Consider the following 5,858-nt stretch of genomic DNA (forward strand, 5'->3'; position numbering starts at 1 on the left):
GGTTTTACTCTCCAACTTTCTTATTCAAAAGTGAGAAGCATGGAATTAAATTCCTTTTTGGATATTTATTCACTTTTTGAGTGAATGATCGATTAGGGCAAATAACTAGCTAACCTAGTTAAACCTCGAATTGACCCAAACGAAAACAAGCTATTCCTAGAAATAGGAATTCATCTATGGTGAAGCTGTCAAAAATTAAAATAAATCAATTAAAAAGCCCAAAAACGCAAAAACACATAAATCTCCTTAACAACTTTTGTGGTAATGCGAAACTCTAAATGCACAGACACACTTAGTAGTCTAATCACATAATGTGAATGAGTTTGAATTTAATAATCATTGAAAGGTTTAATTAAACAATTAAAATAAGGATATGTTGATGATATAGGGATGACATTGGTAAAATATGAATAGCTGAATCACTAACTCCATGTGCCACTACCAGGGATGTGAATCCTACACACTAAGCAACATGATCAAGTGCAATTGCGTATAATAACTAAGCTGAAGCAATAAATGCATTAGATCACCTAATCTAACCATTTATTTAATTATCCCAAAATAATCTATTTCCATCACTCATGTTTGCATAAAGCATAACAACGCTGGAACGAAATAAATAACCATAGCATTAAATCCATCACATAACAAAATCAATGATATGCCTAAACACCAGATAACTAGATATCATCACAAAACACATTGTCATCTCAAAATGGCATCATAATGCAATATGATTAACTGAACAACATAGTAGTCTAACATCTATGATACTAAAATCAAGGTATAACATCCAACCCTTGAGTCATCTCAAATGTAAAACATAACATGAGTAACAAATATCTCTCAGATCAAAATATAACAAGGTAAATATCCGCAGCACATAACAAAGAATCCAACATGGACAATCCATTTCTAATTACTTAAGAATTGAATAATGGTAGTTTACACAATATGATAAGTCACTAAAAACACATAAGTGAACATAATCATAAACATGACTAACTACTACAGGAACCTAGTCTAGTGTAGCTCGGTACTAGCACAGAGACAATTCTGCATACATCTCAAGGTAATATACAATAGTCTCATGATACCACATCAATCCTTGTAACCATTGGCAAAAACCTCAGTGAACCATAAATCCCATCAAAATCTCATAAATCAGCCAAAGCATAATCAAAGCAACTGATACAATAACATAAATCTAATCACCTCAATGGTGTAGACCACTCATGGTCCCAATCATGATCCATCACAACTAAAAGATCAATAAGGTTGCATTCATTAGGATGACTTACAAAAGTCAAATGGGAGAGGCACTACATCATCTCCCCCAAAGACTAGGCTTACTCATGGAAGCCTGCAATCCAAGAATAGAATTGCAACACACCAAGAGCAAAATCTTAACCAAGTAATACGGATGACTCAAGAAACTCACTAGAAGGCAAACCCAAATCACTCCAACATACAAAAACCATCATGTCAACCCCCAAATAGGTCAGCCACAAGAGAAAAGGTGTCACACTGACACAAGGTCCTCCAACAAGGAACCTTCTATGCACTAGGAAAAACCCATCTAGCCATAAAATCAACCCTCTAAAAAGTCACTTTACCTCGTCCATAGGTGCCCAACTATGACATGCACCTACCATGTGACCAAGAAACTAGGTCAGAGCACAGCGCACTACCAACAAGGGTTGGAATCATGGGGAATAACCATCCCAATTCCCAAGAATACTATCATGTCACACATGAGCATCCTTGATTCCATGTAAAATCACCCTTTGAATAAAGAGGATGATGGTTTACTAAAAAAATCACACACTCCAAAAAGGATAATCACCACCACTAACCACCAAGCATAGGAGCATAATGCCCCACCAAAGGAAAAAGTCTCAACTACCACTAGGAACTAGGGTTACACAACCCAACCAGACAAGATATCACCTTTCCACAAGGTTGCAAAGACTTTTGTCAATGGACACAATCATGTAATATTTTCATACCAACTCATAAGATGGTAACATGTGTCCAATGATACCATGTCCCTCTAGCACCATGTTAGAAATACCACACCCAACCTACCGCTAAACTCAATCTCCAACCTCAAGTTAATGGTCAATGAGAAAACTTGACTAAGAAAATTCTCTTGAAAAGACAAGCTTAGGGAGAAAGAAACTACAGAGTATTAGGACTAAGAGGGAGTCTCTCTCTCAACCTCTACACTAAATCAGCCCAAGATAAGTTAGGAAACTCACAATTCCACCAACCATCAACATACTCATCTAAAAACACTAACTGAGCTAGTGGCATAACCACACTAGCCTACTATCTCAAGAGAGAAAAGGATACAGAGATGCACCAAAGTCAACATCCAAAAAGGAGAATCTAGACTCATCAAAGAATTGAGTCACTTCCCAAATAATAAGGCAACAAAAACCTTAAGCAAGGTACATAACATGCTACACTTCACCTCACCAAGGTGGATTAGTGCAATAGGAAACACACAACCCCAAGCAAAAACTCCAACAAGTGCCTAGTAGAGTATGAAGACTAGATAACTCTTCCATTATGAGTAACATGAAGAGTTAAACTTCTCCAATGACCATAAATATGATATGTCATGATTGAATTGGCCTCTACTCAATGAAGGGTACTCAGAACATTGACCAACAACTCCAAAAGTTTGAAAGAATTGTTCAATTTTCCCTAGGATAAATTTTGCATTAGTACAATCTCAGGAAAAGTTTCTCATTAAACTAGGCAAGAAAGTGCATTGAACCAAATAAGAAAGTGCATGATCACCAGTTTCTTCACGAAATTTCACTCTGGAGGCCATAACTTTCACATCCAAACTTAGATTGACTCCATTCAAAAAGAATTGGAAAGATATTGATGAGGCCTACAACATGATGGAGCTTAGAGAGTCCTAAGATCTAAGAGTCTAAAACACCACTTAAGACAACAAAACATAGCCAAAAACAATAGTCTTAGTAACCAAGACAAGCAACTAACAAAACATCCAAAATCACTCAAGAACACACATTCCCAAAACAACATAAGACATGGAAAGAAAGGTAATTCATACACTAAAACCATCATTACTTCTCTTTCATAATTTCATTAGTTAAACCTAACATAAGGACAAATGCATAATGAAGTTGAAAGGTTTTCAAAGCAAGGGTTCAAGAGTCACCATAAAACAAGTACATATCTTTCAATTTCTTCCAAGAATAACATTGCATTTAATCACCATTTAAACCATTCAATTACTTTAACTTTACATCTACTACAAGCACACTAGCATGTTCTCTATGATATTATCCCTTATATTTACTACTAGAGGTTCGAGATGAACATGATAGAGTCACAACACACATCTGGGCAGTAGCTAAAACACATTTAGAATAGTCATCATGAAACAAAAAAAATCCCAAATGGGGAATTATCAATTCCAATAGTAAATATCAAAAAGTGTACATTTTAACAATAAGTCAAATGTGACAATTGTCACAAAGAGAGGGATGGATAAAATTTGATGACTATTCCAAGAGAGTAAAAATACTAAAAACAAATGCTAGCCCAACAACATGAGGAAAGTAGCTCCAACCAAATAAAATAAGACATCAATCAAATCACAAAGAGGGATAAATCACCACACAATGCTAAGGAATAAATCATCCCAACAATGTTATAGAATACACTCACTCACATCAAGCAATATACCATTAGTAACCTCATGCATATGTAGACTACAATAATTTCCTTTATTACTTTTCCATGCAATGCAACATTTAGATATTCATCAATTTAATGCAATTTTCCATAATGCTCAAGAAGTAATTAAATTAGGGACTTAAATCATTAACCCAAGGATGCAATGCAAAACCTACTTCTTGACAATGGTTCACAATAAACACTCATTTCTCAATAGAAGGAACCATTTCATTACTATAAGAATAAAACTCAAAATCATAAATAAGATTCATTTATTCACTTACAAATAGGAGATGATAGGGGAAACAATGCACCTAACTCTACAAGGAGAAAAAAAGAGGCACTCAAAGCCAACACATGGACACCAATCAGTGGTTCCATCCAATAGCAACCAACCAAACAAGACACATCGATTCCATCTACAAAACCATGAAGACTCACTTCCTTCTCCTCACATAGATCTAGTCACATCTACTGGACAAGGAAGTTCATCACAAATAGATACCAAAGTAACAAAGATCATGAGTTCTCACCAAGACACTTGCACTCAACCAACACAAAAACCACCATAAGGGCAACATATACATAGAGATCCCAATGTTTGAACCTGGCTCTGATACCAAATGTAATGCCTCGCTCAAAGATCCTTGGAACAAGGATTCAATTCAAGAAAAGATATTTTTTTTACAAGTATGAATGCACATGTCAACATCATATAGGGATCACACAGATCACACCAAAAGACTTCACCAACAATCTTGGTGACCAAGGAATCTCCAAATTCCACTATCGAACTGATACACACAGCTTAAGAACAAAAACCAAAGATGACGTTGGAACAAAAAAATCTCTAAACTATCAAAACATGGAACTACAAGCCATCCTAAAGGGTACTCAAAAGTCCAAGTTGCATTCCCTGAAGAACAACAGAGAGGCCCCCTATTTTTCATGCAAGAGAATAACAAATGAAACTCTCATGCAAGGAAGTACCTCTTCACGCGAGAAAGTATACCAAGCTATGCAAGGAAACACCATCTCATGCAAGGACATGCTTGGCCCAGTAGCCAAAACACCCAAACTAGTGTGGGGTTTTGCATGAGAATTCACCAAGCTATACAAGGTAACCCAAAACACCATGAAAAAGTACAATTTCACGCAAGGATCAAAAATAGCAAAACAAAAAATAAAAAGGGTAAAATGATAGGAAATAAATTTCCTCCACACTGGGGAGTACCAAATCCATGTAAATTGAGGAATGAACACTCAAGTGCATAATCAACAATATACCATGAAAAAAGAAAGAGGAACATCTATCCATCTAAATCATAGCAATAAAAGAATGTACTAAAAGTAACATTGTAGTGTACATAAATAACATCGCAATATACATAAATAACATTGCAATGTACAAAAAATAACTTAGCAATAATTGAACAACCAACTAAGTATGTGGTTCCTCCCAACTATCAATCATAAGACCATCATGGATCCTAGCCATCCCCCATGCATAACATCCCAAGCCACCAATCAGATCATCAATACTATCATAATAGGTACGTCACTACTAAAACATGCTATAATATAAGCATAAGGAAATCTAACATGCTAGTAGTAAAGCATAAGATTGTCCTACAAGTAGATAACATCACCTGTCAAATGCTAATCATCATAATAAGGAAATGCACCAAATATACATCATCTAAACATGATATCCAAGCATTCCAATGAAAGCATAAATCACAATAAAGCATACTCTAGAACCTAAAGTATTAAGTGAAAACATCCAGCAATGGTTGCACTAGGATAAAAGATGGTCTCTGTACACCAATTTCTAGCAGTGGTGTAGGTAGCTATGCCTCCCAACCATGTGGCACCCATAGGTCCACACCTGCCATGCTGATGGAGATAATGATCTAACCACAAACACACACAAAAAAACATCCATCGCTAACACACACACTAGACAATATGATGACTGCAACCAAGAACCTAAGACAATGTAAGAAGTATAGATCCTGGTCAGACACTCAATAGGCTACTAAGTAGGGGCTGACATCATGGAGAGTTTATTGGCATCAACAAGCCCAAGCTAGTATTGGTAGCTACTCTTCTCAATATAATGTGCACAACCTGTTGAC

The sequence above is a fragment of the Cupressus sempervirens genome, chromosome 4 (assembly GCF_028749045.1).
Source record: "Cupressus sempervirens isolate cs-2001-9-10 chromosome 4, ASM2874904v1, whole genome shotgun sequence".
NCBI classification, from domain to species: Eukaryota; Viridiplantae; Streptophyta; class Pinopsida; order Cupressales; family Cupressaceae; genus Cupressus; species Cupressus sempervirens.